Raw genomic sequence first — 25,493 nt, forward strand, 5'->3', positions numbered from 1 at the left:
AGAAGGCACATAAAAATTTTGGTGAGTGGAAAGACTGTTTATGAAAAGGTATGCGTACGTGTGTTTCAAGCTATTTTTCTGTATAACCATTTCACCTCCATTGACATTGTCCTTAGCAGGAACGTGTCATGATTTCTGTTCTAGCACATGCAGAAATGTCTGTTCTCTTATGCAGAGAGAAAGCACTTCACCAGCATAATAATCCTTCAGTGCTTAAGTTATTGTCTTTTGTGGCTTTTTTATTTCTGGAGCCATTAAAGTGGTTAGTTTTATGGTGCTTAACATTTAAATAAAACCCTAAAGCAGATACTCTCGGGATGATTCAATCTGTTATGGCTAAAATGTTAAAGATGAATTAAAGTTAATTTCTAGAGTATCAGTGTAATAATGAAAACGTTGCATTTCATGATCCTTTTGGACGGAAGCCAAGACAGATCACTCTGCAGAGCAAGGTGTGTTAATTGCATAGCACATCCTTTATACAAGGTGTTCGAATATTTGAATTCGTGCGAAAACAACTCTAGTTTGCAAAATACGGCATTTACTGAGAAAAAGATAGGCCTAAAATATAATTTTAAGCTTTCTGGATGTCAAGAGATTGCAAAATATTTTGTTCACTATTGATTATTTTAGGGTAATATACCATGCATGAATTTGAAAAAGTTACTCCGTAAAAAGTATGTACGCAGGTTTTTGTCATACTGCTATCCACTGCCTAGATTTTAATTGACCTAAGCTGTAAGCAGAGAAGTTAATTCTAATTTATCTTGCATATTTGGGAGGTCATTCATAAGGAATTATCTACAAAACCCCATGAATGTCATTATCTGCTGTGTGCACTAAGGATTTAAGAGTGGATAGCTCCTGCACATACTTTAGCTTTTCTTTTCACAGCCTGGGGAATGCTATGAATTCACCTGAGTGAAACTTTAAAGTAACTGACACTTTCTGTGCCAAATTCCAGATTGTAGAGGCATTTTGGGGCCTGCGCAGTCATACCTGCTCTTCTTTCCTGTTAGGATCACTTAGAATCTGCATGGATGGGGGGCCCAAAGGCCTTGCCTCCAGAAGGTGGCGGGAGCTTAAATAACTCTTGATTGCATGAGTGACTGTCTGAAAGTCTCTGACAGTGGTTCTCAACCCTGGCTGCATGTCAGAATCACCTGTGGAGCTTTAGGACTGTAAAGCTGCCCAGATCCATTCATTTTAAACCAGTCTCCCCAGCGCTGCCTACACGTCAGCCAGGATTCTGATTGCTTGTTCAAGAGCTTTCTGAGATTTCTTGACTCTGTAATCATAGTGTATCAGATATATTTTTTACCACCCTACCTGTTTATTAGTATTGACTTCTGATGAATCTCCAGAAAGATTTGATTGTTGGAGAGATAGGAAGACTTGGTAAAGGGTGACATAGGGCTGACCCCTCTGCCGGAACCCCGAGGGGAACAGACCCCTAGGAGTTGGGGGGGACGCCGAGGTAACGGGAGAGAAGAGGGGCGAGTAGGCCGTAGGTTAGGGCTGTAGGAGGAGGGAAAGACAGCTGTACAGGAATCTGTCTAGATGGCTCAGCGGGTTACGGGTTTAACTCTCTGAAAACTGCATTTCTTCATAATCTATAGGTTTCCCGTGTGCCATTCTTTGTCTGAATAAGGAAAAGATATATGATGGATGATAGTTGCTCAGAGACCCTTTTACTTCTATTGGAACTGTTTTTAAGATGGTACCATTTGTAGGAAATCTAACATCTATGTAAAGTGGTAGTGTTTTCGACCACTGGTTTTGTATTTTATGTAGTCCTAGAATGGTACTTTCAACTCCCATTTCTGATTTCCAGTAAACTGCAGGGATGAGTGAGGTAAAATTCAGGAATATTGAGTATATCTTTCTTCATTTATTTGGTAATGAACAGCGTTCTGTGGCACACTTCTCAACTTGTTGACCAATAGATGACGGTATGTAGTAATTCAGATAATGGGTCTTTGTTTATGTTGTTGACGTTTAGCAGAGAGTGCTTGTTGTATCAGAAGCACTCCCTTTCCTCAGGGTGATGAGCTGACTGCGCTGTGGCGTGGTTGATGCGTGTGTTTCATCATTTGAAGGACCCAGATGAGAGTATGGAAGGGACTGATGTTCTATGGACCCGTGCAATCACTGATACTGGTTAATGATTTTCTAGTTATTACCTGTAAATATAAGCCCTTTCCTATCAGTTGTCAAGATGGAGAAAAGAAGACTAGAGAATAAAAATGCACTTGGGGGGCGGGGCAGGAGGATTATTTGTAAGTTTCTTTGGGACTGAAATTTCTTATCTAACATTCCTTCTGCCTACAACATTCACATAAAGTATGACAATGAAAAAACAGTCCGGAAACATGTTTGATTAAGCTTGAAGATTTAAGATGATACAGCAGCTTCATCCTAAATGAGTTTAAAAATCCAAATTTTTTTCCCTGTGATTGTAAAGATCTTTATTATAGACCAATTGGAAAGTACAATAAAGTGTAAAGAAGAAAATAAAAATCACCAGTAATTCTACAACCTGGCAACAACTGTTATTAACATTTAAACTATTTCAGTTTTTTTTTTCAGGAGGGGCAGGCATATTGTTTTGTATCCTGTTTGTTAATTTGATATTATGAGCAATTTTCCGGGTACATAACTGTTTTTCAAAAACACAGTTTACATTGGTCGTTTTGGTGCACACGTCTTTTCTTCAGTATCAATATTTAGTTGAAACACCATTCGGGAATCTGCTTAAATGCTGCTTCTTCCATGATGCTGTTCCTCCACCGAGGACATTGGAAAAATCTCCACTGGGCTTCCATAGAATGTTGATTTTTGTTGCTGCTGTGATACTTACCATATCTTTCGTTCTGTAATTTTTTATGCACATGTCTAATTCTTCATCTAATTTTATTGAACCCTTCCTTGGAACAGGCACAGTACTAAGACCTCACAGTACCGTGATAATGGAAAGGAAATTGAAAAAACAAAACAAAACAAAAAAATAGCAAAAAAAAGTTCGATAGTTGCATTCATTATTCTTAGTCTGTGGGCTGGGGAGATGCAGACATTCCCCAAATAATCACACAAATAAACGTTATATTATAACTGTGGTAAGGGATTTGAAGGAGAGGTAAATGGTGCTTACGAGAACATTTCAAGTGAACAAGGATTGGGTGTTTTATTTGACCACAGATTTAAAATGATCCAGGTCTTGTGCTTCCATAAAGGTCGATGCAACCAAGAAATACCATGTCCTGCTCAGAGAAGCGGACGTGCCCGCAGTACTCTGCTGTGGTTGGAGCACACTGAGATTCTTTGTGTCTCCCTCTGACCAGTTCGGAGTACATTGAAAAGAGAGAATGTGCTATGCTGGAGAAGCCTGTGGAAAGGATTTTGAATGACGCCTGGTTAGGAAAATTGTAACAAGAGATTCTGAGGAAAAGATGACACAGGAAGGACATGTTTTAGTTGTCCAGTGTGACAGTAGATCAAGGTGTATTGAAAGAGTTCCTGCAGATGGTGGGAAGTGAGAATGCTCTACTGGTTCCCTTTTCTTTCTTAGTTTCCATGCCTTTTTTTTTTTTTTTTTTTTAATTTTTATTTATTTATTTATTTATTTTTAGACAGAGTCTCACTCTATTGCTCAGGCCTGAGTGCAGTGGTGTCATCATAGCTCATAGCAACCTCAAACTCCTGGGCTCACATGATCTGGCCGGGACCATAGGCATGCACCACTATGCCTGGCTAATTTTTTTATTTTGAGTTTTTTAGAGACAGAGTCTTATTATGTTGCCTAGGCTGGTCTCAAACTCCTGGCCTCAAGTGATCCTCCTGCCTTGTCCTCCCAAAGTGCTAGGACTATGGGTGTGAGCCATGGCACCTGGCCTTCCATGCTTTTTAAGATTATCTGAAGCTATTCAACATTGAGTGGGTACCAAGAGGATGCTGAGGATTATTTTTGGCCCATGTAAATGTAGATGCGGAGGAAGAGTGTCCACTCATTCTCCCTTCCCAAGACCCCCTCTGGTCTCAACCTTCCAGGCCAGAGGAAGCTGGAGAGGGTTGGGAGCTTCAGGAAAGCTGTGACTCCCAATCACCCTTATCTTCCGAGGATGGGCTCCTAGACAAGCAGGTGCTTCAGGAATTCCCCCTGTCGCATAGGATGAAGTCTGAATGCCTTAATGTAGGAGAAGGCCATCTCTACGTGGCTTCTGCCTTCCTCACTGACTCCTTTCCCCTGGCTCCCTGTCACGGAGCCTTGATTGATCCAGTGGTGAATTCCTTGCATAATGTGACTTCTTTGCTGTTTCTTCTTAAAACACTCCTCTCTATTGCCGAATAAATTCATATTCTTCTTTCAGGACCAGCTTAAAATTTCGTGTCTGTAGCATTTTTCTGGCTTCCTAGAATTGGTTATTTGGTAGCATGTACCTTTGTGATAGTACTGTTGAAATTTTATATTTCGTTGTTTAGCTTGCTTCCCTAGACTGTAACATCCTTGAAGACAGGGACTATGTATTCTAGTCTACTTTTCAATGCCTAAAAACACTCAATAAATGGCACATCCTAGGCATTCAGTAATTTTTGAATGAACGAATGTAATTCTCATTTGCTTTACCATGTTGATACTTTATTGTGGCTGTGGCTTTGGAACTTAACACCATGAGACACATAGCTGAACTTTTTGATTGATTGATTAAAACCTTTGAGAGGTATAGGAGTGTGGTTTTCTTGAATCCTTTCTTAAATATGCCGATAGAGAGGATGCCATTATATGGTAGGGCGTTCCTAGTTTCCACAAGACCACTTTGTATTTTGGATTACCTTCTTTCAAAACTCCTTAAAAATTACGAAATTATTGTAATCATATTTTCAAGAAGAAACACATCTTAAACAGGACTCAAAAAGGGTAAAGTAAGCCTAAGAGGAAAACTGAAAGTCAACATTTTTTTAGGTAACTGTGATAAAGAAGTGGTAGGCATTTACAGAAAGGTGATATTCATATGCATTTGAGAGTGAAGGAAATCTGCAGTAAGAAATGTTCTAAAGTAAATCATGTATATATGATGGCAGCTAAAGAAGAGATTGTGTCTGATATTGTGTGGAGCTCATGGTTTGCAAAAACCAATTTATAAAATGTTATCAGACCACACTCAGGCTAGCAGGACTTACTTTAATAAAAGCTTTGTAGATCAGCAACCCCAGTGTTCTGATTAGACCCTGGAAAACCTGATATGATTAAACAGAATTTTCTGAAGATGGATGACTACTGGAAAGTTAGTTCGTTGTTGCATGCAATGAGAAATAAATGTCCGGGCAGACAAATATTTGATAGGATAATAAGAAAATCCTGTTTGTGCTGGGTAGATTACTAGGGCAGCATTAGTAAATTCGGAAAGCTTCTTGGTATGTATGTGGTGTGAAAGCTAGCAAGGGTGGGTGAAGGTGTTGAATTGATGAAGTACTCCTGCAGGCAGAGCTTAAGACTTGCTACCCAAGTTTTGTTCTTTGTCCCCTGCCAGCATATCAGCTTAGATCTCTTCAGAGAGTTGTTCTACTGGGCACAAATCCTTTTTCTTACAGCTTCTGGCTGATTCTAATCAAAATAGGCTGTGTCTCCCCTACTACCCTAAGTAGCTTCAGTTCCTCCATTCCCTGAATTATGCAGTTTTCATTTCCAAGTGTTGATTCATTAACTGTGTGGTCTACAACCCCTGGGCGGTGGACCAGTACTGGTCCGTGGCCTGTTAGGAACTCACTCACGCAGCAGGTGAGTGGAAGACAGGCCAGTGAAGCTTCATCTGTATTTACAGCCGCTCCCTATCACTCGCATCACCGCAAATGCTCTGCCTCCTGTCAGATCAGCGGGGGTGGGGAGGGCATTAGATTCTCACAGGAACGCAAACCCTAGTGTAAATTGTGCATGCGAGGGATCTAGGTTGGGAGCTCCTTGTGAGAATCTAATGCCCGATGATCTGAGGTGGAGCTGAGGAGGTGATGCTAGTGCTGGGGAGCAGCTGCAAGTACAGACTATATCATTAGCAGAGAGGTTTGACTGCACAATAAATGTAATGTGCTTGAATCATCCCGAAACTACCCCCTCCCCCCGCCAACCCCCTTCAATCCGTGGAAAAATTGTCTTCCACGAAACTAGTCCCTGGTGTCAAAAAGGTTGGGGACTGCTGCATTAGCTGAAACCCCCTGTTACTATTATGTTGTAGATAGAGACTTTGTAAAGTGGTTTAGGTTCTCAGAATATTGTATCTGTCTCCATTGATGCACTCTCTGGATTTGATGAGTGAAACTCAGATTTTGTTCATAAGAAAGAACTGTCTTGCTTGAGAAACTTCTCTGGTGTGACTGTCACCCTCTGTCCAGATCTGTTCATTTATTCTCCAATCTCTCCAGCTATATGCATCCTTTGTAAAATGTTCATTTCGTCCAAAAGCAAACCCTTTAACTGCATATTTGTGTTTAGTGATTGGGTATCATATTTGAATTAAGTGATGTGGATTCATATTGTGAAAAACATTTTATATATTCTTGAAGCTTATAGTGGAATAATATACTCAAAACACCATCAAAAGTTAAGGTAAATTAAAGGTGACCTAATGTTGACTTCACCTGATAGGTAAGGAATAAGGAGAAAGATCGTTAAAAGAATTTGTGCGAAGGCAGGAGGATCCCTTGAGCCCAGGAGTTTGAGGTTGCTGTGAGCTAGGCTGATGCCATGGCACTCTAGCCCAGGCAACAGAGCGAGACTCTGTCTCAAAAAAAAAAAAAAAAAAAAAAAGAAAAGAAAAAAATTTATGGTTTATTTTACTACTAACTCAAAAGAGGAAACCATATTAGAGTTTGTTGAAAAAATTCTTTTCACCATTTCAGTTATGAATAAAAAGTTTGGGAGTTTTGTCATGTTTTATAATGGGGCTGCATTGCTTGATATGTGCTATGGAAGTAAGAAAAAGAAAATGTATAAAGGCATAATTATAGCCAAATGTGCAGTTAGTTCATTACCTTGGTCTCTTAATCTAGAGAGAGCCCTTGGGAAATTTTTCTTAAGAAGAGTCCTTAATGATCCGTCATATCATCAGATCAATAAAATACACTTCAAGTATTGTCAAGAAAATAGCTTTGACATAATAGCAAAGAAAAATATGCTTAATTTGACAAGTGTAAAATTGTCAAGCCCAGAGCATGCACTGGTTGTTTTGTGTTTCATTGGACTGGCAGAGTCTAATTCGCTTTTTGTGCTCTACACAGGCTCATACTATGATTCTTAATGCCTCTAACATATTAATAATATGATGAGCCAGGCCTTGGGATGGTTAAAAATAACTCAAGAGCAAGTCCTGCTGTGGGCTATGCTAGGACTCCTTTCACTGCGATCGCTCCTGCGGATTTTATCTTTAAGACAAAGGCTGTGTCAGCACTAGGGTCGTTTCTCTCCCTACATATGGAGGGATTTATATTTATTAAGTACTAATTATGTGCCAGGTACTTGCTAGATACTCTATATATGTTATTTCTGTCAAGGCTTTTTACAACTTCAAGATTAAGGAATTAGTCTATGCATTTCAGACATGGAGTAGTAATTTACCCACGGACACAGTAAAGGTAAGTCTGAAACTTGGCTTCCCATCCAGGTCTGATGGTAGAACCCATGCTTTTTCCACTGGATTGTGATATCCTGTGCTTGGAGAGAAGGGAACATAATAGCTTGGAGAACATTTCTTACTCTCTCTTTCCTAAGGTGTCAGGAATCTCCTTCCGTATGCATGGGCCAGACCATTATTAAAAATATCCCTTCATCTGTTAGCCATCTAGCCATTCATCCATGCCTCTAACAAGTGTATATTGAGTGCCTATTATATGTCAGGTGCTGTTCTAGACCCTGGGGATACGCTGGTTGCCAAGCCCTCTGCCCTCATAGGGTTTATACCGATTTATCCAGACTTATTATTACATAGTGTGTGTCGGGTAGCAGGGAGAGCTTGGGTTTTGGAACCAGTTCCACTTAGGTTTCTTAGCCCAATAGGAGACCCTCAAAAAGTGTTAGTTTCTTTTGCCCTCACTCCTTTTTACCTAATTTTTATGCCCCTTGCCAACTATTGTTCCCTGTTTATTCATTTACAGTTGTACTTTGAATGGTTGACTTGGGTTTGTTTGTTTTTCTCAGTTCAGGATAAGTCTGTTAATCTTTAGAAACCAGCATGTTCCTCAAAGAAATTTGGTCTAAGTGGTCACTTACTCTGATTTTGAATATTAAGAAGGTGGTATGGTAAAAATGGTGTGTTTTTTGCTAAAATGCTGTCTTTTTAGCTCTTGTATTAGGCATTAACCCCAATTACATTGAATATGAATAATTTTGTATTATTTTGAGTAGCATTGCTAGTAGTTTCCCATATATTATATTACATCTCATTTTAAAGGTTTACTAGATTTTAAAATGTGATATAATGAGTTAATGTTAAAACTCATTAAAAAGAGTATTAAAATTAGAAATTCTGTTATAAAATTCATTGAGCAAATGCTATCCATTTATGGAGAATCTTGAGATAGTCCCATTTGTGGAATGTTTTTTTCTGTAGAGTATCTTATATCTTTTCGTAAATTTAAATTATTGACTGACAGATTTTTAAGGTAAACTAAATTGACAGATTTCAAAATTCCCATTTAGAGTTGAGTCTCTTTGTAGGACTGGTCTCTGCATGGCTGATGGATGATTTCTGACTGGTGAAGATATTAATAACTATTAATAACTTCAAAGGTCAGGTAAATGTAATCTTGATAAAAATATTATTTTTGACAATAGTATAATTATTCACTTTATAGAGGTGCGATTTCTTACTTGGACAACAGTACTGCCGTCTTCTCCAGTCCCTCTAGCTAGGGATTTCAGTTGACTTTGGTTCCATTTTTCTCCATTGTCACATCTAATTGGTTTCCACGTCTTGTCGGTTTTATCTCTAAGTCTCACTTAAATTTTCCTTTCTTTATTCCTACCACTCTAGTTCAGGCCCTAGTCATCTCTCCCCTAGAAAATTGCAACAACCTTAGTACTGTAAGTATTTCTTTATTCAGTGCCTTTCCTCTTTTAGACTCTGTTTTACGACTGATGAAGTTTTTCTGGGAGAAAATAAAATATATGTGTGTGTGCGTTTGTGCACACATACATACACTCACATACCGTGACGGTCCCTAATAAACCTTTTTGGTAGTTCCTAGTTGCCTATAGGCTAACCTAAGCTCCTTAGCAGATTGTTTAAAAACTCTGTGGAATGGTTTCAGCCTTCTAACACCAACCCCTTAGTCCTTCTCCTAGTCCTGCCAGTTGGTTCCAGCAAATGCACCACTATTTTCTGTGTAATTTGGTTGTTAGATGTGTTTTGTTGGTTATTTGCCAAATGTGGTATTCATACTTTCTTTTGTCCAGGCAGCCTTTTAATCATAAAAGCCACTATTTTTCATCTTATTTGTACACTTTATGGTAAGTACACGATGGTTTTTTTTTTTTTTTTTTTTTAAGAGACAGGTCTTGCTATGTTACCCAGACTGGAGTGCAGTGGCTGTTCCTAGGTGCAATCATAGCACATGGTAGTCTTGAATTCCTGGGTTCAGGTGATCCTCCTGCCACTGTGGCCATGTATGATGCATTTTTAGCATCTCAGGTGGCAAATTTTCGCTCTCTTTTTAATTGATCCTTACAAGGTGTGACAAATTCCCATATATAATTTTTTTTTTCTTAAAAGTCTGATGGCCTAAATGAGATTAAATAACTAAAATTTCATTGCAGTTCTTTAGGCTAATTTTTTTGAAGATTATGCTTTTCCACTTTCACTATTTGAAAGTTCTGAACTATTTTTGTGAATAAAATTAAGTTTTCAAATTCATCATTAAGAATTTTAGCATTTTCTTTTGCATAAATAAACATAGTACTCATTTATACTTAAAATGTCTGATAGAATTACAAGTCCTCCAAGTTTTATCTGAATGCTTCCCTGTGTTTAAAAGCGAGTATTCACACATTAGCAGTAACTCAGGATAACAGGCCCTGTGTGGTGGATAACTGACGCTCTTGGGATGCTGAGCTTTGACGGTCACCTTTGTAATCACACGATAATTGCTCGCGGATGCCAGAAATGATGTAGAAGGAGGCATCTGGCTCCTGGGCTTTCTGAAGGATAAGGCCAAAGCTAGATGAGACTCAGAATGGCCAGTAAGGCCAAAGCAGAACTTTGGTGCCTCCCTTACTTACGCATTTATCTCTTGTGAGTCTCATGGGAAAATTTCTATGCTACCTTTAGAGTTAAAATGTTTGGTATGGAAAATGTGTTTCCATGGGTTGTACTCTTCGTTCACTCAACACCATGTGCACTGCAGCCTTTTCTGTCCTTATTCTGTTTCCTTCCCCAGATTGCTTTTCCTTCTTTACCCAATTGGAAACTTACGCATTGTTCTTCCTCCGTCCCATGGAACTCATCTTCTAACCTTTGTGTTCTTTTGCTGTCCTTGAAGTTCTGCCTCCCTACATTGATTTGTATTATTGCCTTTACATATCCCTCCCCATGAATTAGGTTGTAAACTTTTTGAAAGGAAGGTGATCTTTGGAGCTCCACAGCCTTTTGCTAAGAGCCTATATCCAGCAGATGTTTCAGAAGTGCTTGAATTAAAGTGTATACTTGTTCTTAAATAAATAATTGCACCTCAATGAAAATCTGACTTGTTTGGCTGGTGAGGGTACAGAGAGATGGCAGTTTTCATTGAGGCTATGCAAGTGTGACAGTCATTTTGGGGAACAATGAAAGGTTAGCTGAAATTTTCTTTATCATTTAGGACTAACCACTCCAGGATGCTCATGAAGTGTTCCTTGATGTGCGTTCAAGTCTTGCTTCAGCTGTGAACTTCCGCTTAAGTTTTTGTTTTGTCATCAACTGAAATGTTTCTTAAATTCCAGTGAAGGGAAGAAGGAAGCAGTTGATTAACTGTTTGCATTATCCACCCCATCTGTTTCCTGTATATCAGAGCAATTTCCATTTAGTGCTTTTTGCCTTTGCAGTCAAAAGCACTGTGCAAATGTGGATTCTGGTTCTTTTAGTGAGACGAGAGTTTAAGAACTCATTTTTAAAAGCTCTGTTTACTCTATGATGCTGTGAACTTGACATTAATATATTTTCTTGTCACCTTCATACCCCAAGTGATTTTTTTGGTGTGAAAACTAGGTGGCATACTTTGTAAGGTGTCTTGAGAGCCTGTATTTTCCTCTGGGGGATTAGGACTATGTGATCTGGAAGTGTGCCATTTTGAGAAGTAAACCTACTTATTTCATTTTAGAAATGAATTCAAGATATACACAGAAACCATCTCAGATGACTTGTGACTATTTTGGCATCATTACGTAAATAAATTTTTATTTTTTTATCCTATCATATGACAATTTTTCTGAATTCGTACTTTGCAAAGGAGCAAATTAAACCTTACGGAATGTTTGGGATTCATGTTGGCAGTGGCTTCCTTGGGTGGTCAGAGGTCACAGACTGGGCTGGAAGGGATGTTGAGATTGTATGTATGTGTTTTAATCAGTACAAATACACTAAGGAAAGAGTATTGTATTATGCATATTAAACATTAGTACTATTTTTAATTTTAAAATATTTCAGACAAACTGGGAAGTGTAAAGAATAATACCTTCCAGCTTCATCACATCTTAATATTTTGCCATATTTGCTTTAGGTCGTAAAACATTTTGGAAAAAGTTGAACTCCCCTTTTTACCTTCCTGATCCTATACAATTCTTCTTCTGTTGGAGTGCACATTAGATGGCCTCTAAAACAGATACTGTATTCTTGTCAGCGTCCTCCACAGTGAGTAATTGAGAGGTGGTTTCCTTTAGGAAATGAAATCTATGCACCTCCTGTTTTCTGGTTGTGCTGGCTGCAGCCTCCACAGTGAGGGAGCAGTGCTTCCCAGGAGGTTTAGTGAACACGATGTAGGGTCGCTGAACAAAATGAGAAGAGTATGCATTTTGCAAAGTTAATTCGACTGAATGTGGATATTTATATTCTGGTTACTTGGTTAGCTTAAACAACATTTTTAGAGCCATTAAATGGTTTGTTCAGATTATTGTTAATCTGCGCAAATGCCTGAACAGTCACTAAAACTAATTTTTTTTTTCGTAAAGATTTTGTGCCATATTTTCTAAGGGTGTTTTCCTCAAGTTGCGTTGACTTGGCTGGCTTTAGTAATTTTCCTCTGAGCATTTCTTCCAAGTTAGGGGATTCTGAGTACCTCTCTTTTTTACTTTCTTTCTTTCTTTGGATAAGTATAATTAAACAAAAATAAGGCTTTTTCTTTGTTGTTGTATTACTTAACAATGACATGCTTTAATTTTATGGTGTATTTTTCTTTGTTGTTCACCTGTTTGTTCAATGCTAAAGTTATGGTAAACTAAATTTTAAAAAATTAAAAGGAGTAATAATGTTTAACATGTATCAGAATCAGAATTCAGTTTTGATAGGTTCCAGAAAACAGAAAGAAAAATATCTGTACTAAAATGTAGCTTTTTTAATGTGTACTTTTAAACATTTTTCTTCGTTATGACTTTCCTCAATTAGGGTGCTCATTTTACTCAATATTTTTAGTAAAAGTTTTATTTATTTATTTTTTAAAAGTTTTATTTAATTAAGATTGATAAGCATAGCTAATAATATAAAATGTTAAATGAATGCTAAGAAAAAATTAACCTTTTGATAAATTGTCATAATTAAGGAAAAACTAGAAAAATAGAAATAAAAGATTCACCAATAATCCTATTACTCATAAATATGTTTGCTTTATATTTTTCCAGTTTTTTTCTGAAAAAATACTTATAAAATACATATTTTAACATAGTTTGCAGCTAACAATATACCTTTTTTTTCTTTTCTTTTCTTTTCTTTTTTTTTTTTTTTTTTTTTGAGACAGAGTCTCTCTCTGTTGTCCTGGCTAGAGTGCCGTGGCATCAGCCTAGCTCACAGCAACCTCAAACTCCTGGGCTCAAGTGATCTTCCTGCCTCAGCCTCCCGAGTAGCTGGGACTACAGGCATGCGCCACCATGCCCAGCTAATTTTTTTCTATATATATTTTTAGCTGTCCAGATCATTTCTTTCTATTTTTAGTAGAGACAGGGTCTCTCTCTTGCTCAGGCTGGCCTCGAACTCTTGACCTTGAGTGATCCACCCGCCTCGGCCTCCCAGAGTGCTAGGATTACAGGCGTGAGCCACCTTGCCTGGCCAGACAATATGCCTTTTCATGTAGGATTGTCAATCCTACATGTCAATAATAAACTGGTAATTTATGAATAATGCCTAAATTATAATTATGCTAAATACCGTAAGGTGGAGATTCCACAATACGGTGGTAGAAACGAAGGCTTTGTATCAATAGGCTTGGGATCCCTGCTTGTCCTACTATTAAGTCAGCTGTGTGACCTTGGCCAAGTTATGTAACTATTTGGAGTCTTTCCTCAAATTAGAAAAGAATGTGGCTAATGATAATTACCTTGCAAGCGTATTATAGGGATTAAATGAAATAATGAGTAAAGCTTATTCATACGTATTATCCTGGGAACACAGTGAATATTAGCTTATTGAGAGGCAATATATTAATATTAATAGCATTGTATAAAAAGGGCAAGAAAGTTCGACTAGGACTGCCTTTGGTTTAAATTCCTATGCCATCACTTGTTCATTTATCTTGGGCAAGATTTAAAACTTCACTGATAACTACTTGCACCCCTTGGTAAAATGGAGATGATAATATCCGTCTCCTACAATTGTTATATTGGTTATGTGAGGTAGAGAATATAGTGTGCCTGGCATATTGCAGACCCTCAGGTAGTAACTATCATTATTATTTATAAGGGAAATTATTTAATTGGAAGACAGGTTTAGACATTTGACTATTTAATTTCAGGGTAGAAGCTTCTAGATGCCCTAGATTTTAATTGTACTTGCTATCATGAAAGTATTTGTGGTTAATGAAGACTATAATAGGTAGCCATCTTTAAAATAACATGTAAAGAGGCATTTTTTGAGAGACCTTCACATGGGTAATGAAAAGCAACTGAATATATGTACTGAAATATACGTCTCTATTAATATTACTCATATGCACATTGTAGATCATCTGCATCCATTCCTCTAAAAGTCAGCATCTTTCTTGGAAGTTCCAAACAGACTTCCCATGGACTTGCCTCCTTCAATTTCATATTTTCTTCTTAATTTTAATTTTTAGAATCACCAATTCATAGTATTCCTTCTCTTTATTAGCACAATGTACCTGTTGTTAGTTATTTATATGTATATATTAGTATATTGAGTTTGAAAAATGTTATATAAAAGGAATCTTTTTATTTTATTTTTTTTGAGACAGAGTGTCACTCTGTTGCTTGGGCTAGAGTGCCGTGGCAATCATCATAGCTCACAGCAACCTCAAACTCCTGGGCTCAAGCCATCCTCCTGCCTCAGCCTCCTGAGTAGCTGGGACTGCAGGTGTGCACCACCATGCCTAGCTAAGTTTTAAATTTTTTTTTTACAGACAGGGTCTCGCTATTGCTCAGGCTGGTCTCAAACTCCTGACCTCAAGCGATCCTCCCACCTTGGCCTCCCAAAGTGCTAGGATTACAGGTGTGAGCCACCACACCGGGCCAGGAATCTTAATCGTACAATTTTCACATGGCACGTTTTGCTTCTTTTTAAAATTAATTTTAGTTTTTTGAAGTTGATACATAATAGATGTATATATTTTCAGGATACATGTGATAATTTAATATATTCATACAGTATATGCAGATCAAATGAGTATAATTGAGATATCCATCACCTTAAATATTTGTCTTTACACTAGAAATATTTGAGTTATTCTCTTCTAGCTACTTTTATTTTGGTTTATTTTATTTTAGTTAATTAATGAATTTTTTAAGAGCCAGGCTCGCTTTCTTGCCCAGACTAGAGAGCAATGGCCATTCATAGGTGCCATCATAGTGCAGCGCAACCTCTAACTCCCAGGCTCAAGCTCCTGCCGCAGCCTCCCAAGCGGCTGGCACTGCAGATGTGGATACCCACGCCCTGCTCTCTCACTTTTTCTTTTTAATGAACTTTGCATACGCTGTCCTTTTTATCAGTTTATACTTCATTGTCATTTTACATCATAGAAGCAGTACCGTTTTTAATTAAATTCTGAGTAATTTTGTTGTCAGGTTATAGAAAATGAGTTTGTGGGTGAACTCAGGCCAGCTGTGTGGCTTGTCTAGTTGACAGTCTGGTTTGTAGTTGTCAACCCTCTGCCCACACTTGAGTATGGTCACTCCTCCTGTTGGCCTCTAGGATGAAGTTCACTTTCCCTTCACTACAGAAACACACACACACACACACACACACACACACACACCACCTTGCAGTGAAGAGACCATGTTTTGGTTTCAGTTAAAGTCAGTAAAAGGAGACAAAATTAATAAATTCATAACTTTTGCTAGAAAGCTAAAAAGTTTCTGTTTTGGAGATTGGCACTCAGGGCACTCTGGATAGTATTGAATTTTTCTAAATTTGCATTTGAGTGGCTTGCTTAACACATTGACTGCCACACTAGGGAAAAAAAAATTTTTCCTTGGGGCCACAGTGTTACGAAATAGAATAAAAACTTAGAAAACAAAATGAACCTTTCTAATTTTAAACAAAAAGTTTGTTATTTTTTATTGTTTTCTGTGTGTGAGGTATATGCAACTTGCAATTGTTCATGTGTCTCCGAGGTGAAGAGACGTGTGAGTTACATATGCTTCAGGAGGCCCCCGGCTCAAAACTAGCATGAGTTAAATACAACTCACATGGCAGTTAATGTGTTAAAAAATAACTTAAGTAACCAAAAAAGCATTCTTTTAATATTCTAGAATCAAGAGCAGATAAAGGCCACTTACCTTTTATCTGAATTTTTTTAAAAGCATGTGTTAAGGGCATTTAAAGGCCTTTTATCTGAATTTTTTTAAAAGCATGTCTTAAGGACATTTAAAGGGAAAAACTATCCTTCTCCTTCAAGTTATTAAAGAACAAAATATTTTCTGCTTTCACTTGTTATAAATTTTTATTGTAAGTTTCCATAGTAGGGCTAACCTCAGAGAAGGGGTGTAGTGTATTCTTGTTGAATGTGTGACTCTTTCATGATTATCAACTATCAATGTGTTATATGTCTTCAGTTAGATTTAGCATTGCAAAGGCTTCCATTAAATTCTATTGTTTGATCCCCACAATAAACTTGTGGGTTAGGCAGGAGAGGGATTTTCTTCATTCTACAGAGAATGTAGAAGTGCTCAGGCACCACTAAATGATGACTCTGGGGTTTGAATTTAGGACTTCTAGCTCCTCATTCCACAGTTCTTGGTGCAGTGCCATGCTGCTTTCCCACACTGATCTGCAAATATTTCAGTCTTTGGTATTGTACTGATTGTTCATTTGTTCAACAGAGTTTTATTTAATGTACAATTTTAAGCTCTAGGCACTTAGGGATGAATAAAAAGACAAGGTTTCTACCCTTGAGGAAGACAGTCAGTAAATACATAGACAAGTAGATAAAGTAATTATTGTGCTTACAGTAACACTGATTGGTATGTAGTAGATGCTGAATAAATGTTTATTGCATGAATAAATGAGTGAGCAAAGTGATAAAAAGGAAATAAGAAGTGAGTGTAGTATCTAAAGTAGATAGATTGACCAGGGAAGGTCTTTCTGAGGAAGTGACAAATCAGCTAGCAAAGAGCGTTTCAGACAGAAGAACCAGCATGCACAAAGGCCCTGGGGCAGGGAAGGAAAGAACTTGGCTTATAGAAGGGCACCCAAGATGGCCAGTGGAGCTAGAACACAATAAGCTGGGGAGACAGAGTTTCCATATGAAATTGAACAGAAAGGAACCAATCACATAGGGCCTTATAGACCATGGCAAGAAATTTGGCTCCTATTCTAATGTTGGGAGATAATACTCCATGTATGTCTTGTGTTTCTCCATATACTATCTCTGTTCTGTACTTTCTTTTCAAGGATGATTTGTATAGTGAACAACCTTGGAAGATAAAGACAACATCTCTTTCTGGTAGTCAGGCAGGCTTACTACCAAAAAGGTTCCTGCTCAGGAAGCTCAGGGTTACTCTTGTAACACAACCTACTGTTGTGCAAGTGTCATCTGGCTCTCTTTGTGTCACCTCCTGGGAAGTGGGGCTTGAGGGACCGGCACCAAGAAAATGCTGATACTTTGGCCACTGCTATTGCTGTGAGTAATGAAGTTCTGTGTCTCTGGCCCTGGAGTCTCACATCTTCTGCTGGCATCCGTATAACCATGATAGACTAACTCATTAGCTTACGAGGAGGGCAGAAGTTTACCTCCTTCACATTTCTTGACATCTAAAGCCACAGGAAGCCTTGGAGGGTTTTCAGCAGAGGACTAATAAGATGAGTTTAACCCTTTAAAAAGTAAATCCAACTGCTGTGTGGAAATGATCATGAGTAGACGGACAAGAGATTAATGAGGAATCTGGGTTTGTTGTCTAGTTGAGAGATAATAGTGGGTCTGACCACATGGCAACAGTGGGCGTGGTGAGAAGTAAAGGGTTCAAGGTGATCTGCGTGAGGCGGAATTTATGGGTCCAAGGTGATCTGCGTGAGGCGGAATTTATGGGTCTTGACAGAATGTACGTGGGGTGTGAAGAAATGAATGGAGAATGAATTGTAGATTTTTGGCCAGAGCAGCTGGGTAGATAGAGGTGACTTCTGCCGAGATGGAGAAACTTCAGTATGGACATAATAAACCTATAAAAATTTCTAATATACTATATACGTGTATTACAAGGGATATAATGATTATGGTGCTGACTTCTCTTGTCATCACTGCAGCCTTTTTGCAGCTACCTATTTCATTTGCTTGACTCTATATGTAGGAATTTTATGCTCAGAATTGCAGGGCAAAGAAGAATAAGAGATAGTTTTTATGTGATTTGGGATCAAAGAACCATTGGTGTGCACTTTTCTGGGAAGAACATTTTTCTTGTATCTTCATGAGTTGTCAAATCTGTTAAAGTTAAGAAATAAATTCTTGCAGTCCCTTGATAAGTGGGTTACCTCAATAACAGTAAATTAGATTAGCTTGAGTGGATTTACTTTTCAAGGAGCCATGTTGATTTTTACCCCAAATTCATTATTTAGGAGTTTACAAAGAAACTCTTTAATATGTTTTAGGGTTTTCCCTTTCTTGAAGTTAAGGTAATACATTTTTTCCTTTTTTTCTAGATTTTAAACTTGTTTTAAAGATGGGCTATTCTACCTTAATTGTCAAGGATTATTACTAGTTGTGATCACTTAAGCTTAATGCAGTGGGCTGAAAGAAACAAGTGCCTGTGGATTAATTTATTCAGTTTGTCATCTTCATTCAGATATTCTTCAGGAGAACGTCTTGTCTTTCTAATGCCAGAGGCCAACTTCATTAGCACCTGATCACTTTTCATAAAGAAAGTAATTAAAAAGCTTAAAAAAAAAAAACCCTGACCCTGCGTGGTTGTCTGTTAAATGCTTTCCCTGTTTATCTAGTGAGATTTATTTTTCTTTGTGCTTTTCACCTGCTTATTATATTTAGAGAATGAGTTTACATTTCTTAACCTTGATATACTGTAGATGGTTTTACATTGCAACACGAAGCTTGCTTGAGTTTTGAATTATTAATATTTTTGTACCATCTTGTATATGTCCTTTTATTTCCTTTGTTCTGTGGCATTTTTTTTTTTTTTTTTTTTTTTTTTTTGGTGTATGGCCTAGGTCTAGATTTTTCCTTTTTAGAAGGAAAAGTTTGAAAAAAGAGGGAAGATGGAGCTTACCAGGCTTTTGGGGGGTTAGGGGGAAGTTAGATTTAAAATTACTTCTGATTCAATTATATCCCACCAACAATGGAGAATCAACAGTGAAGAGACTTAATTCCATTTTAAAGATAGTCTTAGAAAGGATGAACTCAGTTCATAAAATCATCAGTGCCGATGATGAGGTTTTTCCAGGTGACATGAGTTGTTATTAATGACTTTAATGGGCTCTGGAGCTATCTCTACCAGAAGTGGAGTTATGTCTGATTTTTTGAGAAGACAAATAGCATTATCTTTTTGCTTTTTGTTTTCTTTTTATGTAGATCCATATCTTCAGTTTTTAGGAAACAGTTTTAAAACACCCCCAGATAGTAGAGTGGTATTTAAGCCTCTCAAGATGTCCCTTCTTTGCTACAGAGAAGTATCATTGTTCTGCCTTAGTATCCCTTTATGTGAATTCTTTAAAAGGGCTCAAAATTTTGTCACTAATTTCATGTTTTATGCTGTGGGCTAAGTGCTTTATACTTTTTCCATATTTAGGTTTAGGCTGTGTTTGGAATTTCATGAATGGGTTGCTGGTCTTCTCTCACCTGTTTCCTGGGTTCAAAATAAACATAACAAAAACAACAGGGTCCTGTGAAAGGAAATTTTATTTAGTGACTGAATTGGAACAGACTTTGTAGCCTTTGGAATGTGATAGAGACTTCCCCTAAAGGATTCTTGGTTCAGAATCATCGCTGCATTTCTCCTGCCCTTTCTGAGAGTAGAGAGCACAGCGGGAAGAGGCTGGAGTCAGACAGAGGTGGGTTTGCATCTGAATTCTTGCTTATTAGATGTGTAGAACAGGCAACCTGCTTAACCTTTTTAGGCCTCAAATCTCAGATGTGAAATTGAGACACTGATAAAGTCCTCCTCGTGGTTTGGGGAGGCTCAAATCTTGTATGTCCAGCAGCTTGTGCCTAGCACGTGCATGTTTTCCATAGGAGCTAGAACGTGATCTGTCTTTGCAGCTACTGTGTGTTCCTCTATGATCCCATCCTCCTGCCTCTCTCTGGAGGTGACCACTGTCCTGAACTTTAGGTTCAACATTCCCTTGCTTTTTAAAATAAGTATATACGTAAACACTATATTTTTAGCTTTGTTTGGGCTCTGTAAAAATGCTATCATAATCTATATAGTCTATAAATAAGGTGCCTCATCACAGCCAAGTGAGTGTAGGACTCCTGGCTCTCCTCTTGGCCTTGGCTGGTGTGGGGGTGGGGGTGGGGCTGCAGTTTTTGTCTGTGGTGTGGCTGGAGTAGAGTGGGTTTTGTCTAAAACTTTTCTTGTCTTGCCGAGATACTCCCTTGCTGATCCTTCAGTTAGAGAGAACAGGCTTTTTCTGATGCCAAATCATAGGTAGGGATGGCATTATATGGCATTATGGGGGCATGATGGGGGGGGCGGGAAAAATCCAGTACATACATATACTGAGGTTGCCGGGAGCCAGATTTAGTGGGGAAGGGAAGGGTGAAAACTAGGTGGTGAACCCTGTGGTGTTGGATGGAAATTCTAAGTATCTGCATGAAACTCATGGTTTTCAGTATACATACATAGAAAAAGAAGGAAATGTAGAAGTAAGAGTGTGAGCTTGTATGTGTGTAGTTCTTTTCATTTAGGGGGCCTAGGAGCAGTGATAAACTGTTCAATAAGCACAGCTAACACCCAGATCTTGGTTTCTAAATGCCATTTTCCCACTACAATTATAGGTGGTTATTACTGGACTAGAAAATCACTTTTTGGCAACCATCAACGAATAATTTATTTGGCCAAGAATTATCAGTGGACACTGAAAGTACTGGGTGAACGTTTATTGAGAAGTAGGATATTTATATAGTCTTAGACTATCATCCCATCAAATACTTATCAATTACAAAGGGAAAAAGAGGAACTTTCTGGTGGGAAAATCTGGCAGATACCACCTTTATCAAGTGATATAAGTTAACATTACCAGTCAGGGAAAACATTAGAAATTGTATGCCACTTGATAGGATGTAGTGAAAGGAACACTTCTATGGTATTCCTGCTACAAATTCACAGCTTGAATCTAATCAAAAGGAAACATCAGACAAACCCAGATTAAGGAACATTCTACAAAACTGGCCTGGAATCTTCAAAATTGTCAAGAGTATGAGAGTCAAGGAAAGTTTGAGGAATTCTTCTAGATGTAAGTAAAGTAATGACACATGAAAACTAAGTACCAGGCCATCTTGTCTTGCAACTGCCCTGCCAGTGTGGCTTCCTGTTATATCTTGATTAGTCTTTTGGTACACTGGTTGTTAAATATTTATCTCAATTGGTTGTCCACAGTCAGTTACAGATCAAACTGCCCGTCCTGCTCTTTCCTCCTTCTCACTACTGTACTTGATTAGTCTTAAAAGAGATAAAAATAAAAATGATTGCAACAACAAGAAAATTATAGCATGAGATCCTGGATTGGAGTCCTTTTACTAAGATGGACGTTATGAGGATAATGTGAAGTAAGTGACAATACAACATCAGTGTTAACTTCTAGATTTTGATTGTAATTATTGTAGTTTTGTAGGAGAAAGCCTTTGTTTGTAGAAATTACTCACTAAAATCAGGATGTTAGGCCATCATGTTGGCAACTTTCAAATGGTTCAGGGGAAAAAAGTTATTTGTACTGTTCTTGCAACCTTTTTGTAGGTTGGTCTGAGATTATTAAGTAAAACAAAACAAATCCTCCTGTTAGTTGACTTAGTAGCTCAGACTTATTAGTTTATCAAATGAATCGTTTTTATAAGATTTAAAGGGTTTGCTTTTGTGGGCTGTCTTGCAACTGCCCTGCCAGTGTGGCTTCCTGTTATATCTTGGTTAGTCTTTTCGAATGCTGGCTCTCAAATATTTATGAACATCTCATCAATACATTCTTTCCAGGCTCCTTACTTATTTCTTTCCCCTGTGTTTTGCCTTTGTGACCCACTGCTTTTTTGAATGCAAAGTATGGTTTACAAACATATGGCACTTTATTGTATTCAGTGATAATACTATATTTAATTTTAACTTATTTTGGGTATGCTATTTTTTTCTCCTCAATTTGCTGGTGAGCTGTTTAAGAATTTCTTTCTTTCCTTTTTTTTTTTTTTAAATCACACTGCATCTACCGCAATACTGAGCATGTATCAGTCTACTTTATAAAGTGTTGGGCTTGTTGATTGCCTATCTTAGGATTTAAGGTTTTCAGAAAGTATAAGCAGGGTAAGGGGAATTTGATAGAGTGGTTGATGTGATGTTGTAGCTAATTCATAATCTCGTCAGCTCACATTGATGTTCATGAATGGTTAGTCCACAGAGGTTTAGTATCAAACACACAGGTTGACACTCTTAACCAAAAATAAATGTTTAGGATTTTAGAATATTTGCCGTATATTTACCAGTTTGGCATCCCTAATCTGAAAATCTGAAATGCTCCAATGAATATTTCCTTTGAGCATCATGTCAGCACTAAAAAAGTTTCAGATTTTGGAGCATTTCGGATTTTCAGATTAGGGCTACTCAACCTGTATTAGGACCATGCTGGTCCGGTCCAGAAATTTGCATGAGTCAGAGTTGGGGTGGGTTAGCTATGGGGAGAAGGTTCATTGTCAGAACGGCCTTCTTTCTATGAGAACATTATGGGTAAATTGTTGGTCTAGTGGAATCTGTCCTTTCCCCTGGCAGAGAAAACCATGGGCTAAAGACATAGAATTGGCCCCATACCTTTCTAGCAGAGGGTTGGTTTTCCATGGATAGGTTGGAGGGCAAACTTCTGTTTAGCAGTTATACCAATTTTCATATTTCTGAGAATGATCAAGGAAAAGAGCTTTTAAACATCCAGAGTGGTGGTTACATTGCACTTAGTATACGCCTACACATCAGCCTTTTCTTTAGCATTTTGTTATTTTTTTTTCTTGCTGCTTTTACAGTGTAGGTGGCCTTCTCCGGATTGCTTTTGACAGGAAATTGAGCAACTTTCTTTTTTGGAAGAGAATATATTTTGCTGCTAAGAGAGGAAAAAAATGAAGTGTTTATGTTTTGAAATTTTATTATGAGTTTTCATTTAAAGACCAATTTAAATCTAGAAAAATGGGGATAGGGGTTAGATTTCATATTTTTTATTATTACTTCTGAACCTTCCTAGTAATTTCTGCGCCTTCTTTTCTTTGTAGCATTGCTTCATTCTCTTAGCCATTGATGGATATCAGGAAGTCATTTTTGACCTGGTCATATATTTTTCTGGCTCATGACTGGGGCTGTGTTCCCCAGTTAACTTCTTTCTGTAGCGGAGGTGTTGGGGGGGGGGGGGCTCTGTGCTGATTTCACAGGTGCCTTGAATCTAGAACATGTGTCAGCTCCATTTATTCCATTTCAACTTAGGATAAGCACAGTGTTCAGTAATGTTTCCCAAGGAGTTGACTGGTCCAGAGGTCCCAGGTGTGGGTGGGAGCTCCAGACCGGGGTCCTGAACCTGCCACAGGCTCTACCTGGATCACCACACCGCTGGTGCTTTGGAGCACAAGCCCAAAGTCTCTGCCCCTCTACCCACTGCCCATGGCCTGCTTGCTGCTTGGGATTATTGTGGTCCAGTCTGATTTTGGCAGTTCCTGTGTAGCACCAAGGATTCCAAGGAAGAAATCAGTCTTTAATTAGAGTAAACCCCATTTGCCACATATGCAAATCTCATCTAGTTGGAATGGAGTAATTCTGATGGAATCTTTCTAAGTGTGTTCATAAATCATACCCTTTTGTGTGAGTTTAAAATATGCATGTTTATTCATGTACCTAAGTGGATTACTAGGGCAGATCAGCTGCCAGGTATGTCTTATTTATGTAATTAGTCTTATTTATGTAATTGGTTATAGCTCGTTAATGAAGATTAACAAAACAAAGCATATATTTGGAGTGTTATAGATTTTTTTCCCCCATTCTGTGCGTGCAATCTGTAGGCCAGACTTGTAAACACTGCAAGTTTTATTATCTGGGATATCTGACTTTCAGAATATCCTTTGTAGGTTTCTTTTCCCCACAGTTTTCTTCTGATGTTTGTACCACTTGGTTTTGGTGGTGTAGGAAAGACCTGTAGCAGGGTCTTACCAAGCTCTGTCCTGCTGTATGGCATGAGGTCATAGTGCAGGGACATAGTAGACCCGTGATAAGTCTTGCTTTGAAGTGCTTTTATATGTGACTGAACGAAAGATGGGAATCCTGATGTCCAGGTGACAGGCTGGGAAGAGGAACTTCTCCTATTGTCCTTACCAGGAATTGGGAATATCTGTGAGTGACACTAAATTCTGGTTATTTTTGCTCTTCTTAGCTTCCATTTTATATGATTGGGAACAGGGTTTGGCAATTAACATAGTTTGAAATAGCATTTAGCCTCAGCAAACTTTAAAAAATTTGTTTCTTAGATGCTCTTATGGTCATATATAGTCTGACTTATTTTAGTATTTTTAGAAATCTGTAATGTGATGCAAATTACACCATTGTGCATGTATGTGTTAACCAATGAGAAGTTTGGCATCGTTGGAAATATTTTATGACACTGGTGGGAGCTTACTGTCTATCTGAAATGAGCAATGTGAGAATTGTAGGATTTTTAAATAATTAGAATGTTTGGTTGCTTTGGAGCAAGATTTTTCAGCCTCACCACTATTTTCATTTTGGGCAAGATAAAAATTCTTTCTTGTGGGGGCTGTTCTGCGCATTGTAGGATGTTTAGCAGGAACCATGGCTTCTACCCATTAAATGCCAAATAGCAACTCCTTCCCCAACTCGTGACAACCAAAAATGTCTCCAGACATTGTAAGCTGTTCCCTGCAGCACGGAATTGCCCCCTGTATAGAACCAGTCTATGGAATAGTGGTTCCCATAGGCAAGTGATGGACTGACCACATCAAAGTCACTTTGTTGGGGGCTTTTTTACACATACAGTTAATGGCTGTTGGTTGTACGTGTTGAGCTGAATATAAAGAGATTACAAATTAAAAAGGGTTTTAGAGGCAAAGTATAACATTCCACACTTATGTTTTGATTAGTAGAGGTGATTTTTCCCCCCTTTTACTTACTATGAGGTACAGTTGTGTGTTTTTCAAAATTTGAAAATAACTGCTATACTAAAGTTCGTAATTATTTTAATCTAGGTTTTGAGAGATTACCTCAAGTTGGACTGAAAAGCAAGATTTGCTTCTAACTTTGAAATGGAATAAGGTGAGTTGGTGGATTAGTCACAGAGTCATGTTGGGGGAAGGGAATGTCAGTCAAACTATTGAGTCAACTATTGTTCTTAGAAGATCATCTGATAGCAGAATTTTGATTTATCAACATGAGTCCTGTATTTCCTCCCACTATCTTTCTCCCTTTTGTTGTTTTACTGCTGAGTGGCAGAGGTGGAAAAGGGGAAGATGGGAAACACTTTGCACAGATTTAGTCATTGATTTCTGAATTCAGAGTTGTCATCTTTACAGATAACAGTTGAGATATTTTTCTTTTTTATGTATTTATTTTTTTAGAGACAGGGTCTCACTCTGTTGCCTAGTCTGGAGTGCAATGGCGTGATCATAGCTCACTGCAGCCTTGAACT

General features: G+C 38.0%; 1 protein-coding gene across 1 annotated transcript in view; it reads left to right on the forward strand.

Moving 5' to 3' along the window:
• SIPA1L1 (signal induced proliferation associated 1 like 1) overlaps positions 1 to 25,493 on the forward strand; it is a 355,295-nt gene that overhangs the window by 54,224 nt on the left and 275,578 nt on the right. Inside the window, exon 4 of the mRNA XM_069488451.1 lies at positions 25,054 to 25,120. The gene's annotated coding sequence lies outside the window, so the exon portion shown is untranslated. The remainder of the gene's footprint in view (positions 1 to 25,053; positions 25,121 to 25,493) is intronic.

The sequence above is a fragment of the Eulemur rufifrons genome, chromosome 2, assembly GCF_041146395.1.
Source record: "Eulemur rufifrons isolate Redbay chromosome 2, OSU_ERuf_1, whole genome shotgun sequence".
Lineage (NCBI taxonomy): Eukaryota > Metazoa > Chordata > Mammalia > Primates > Lemuridae > Eulemur > Eulemur rufifrons.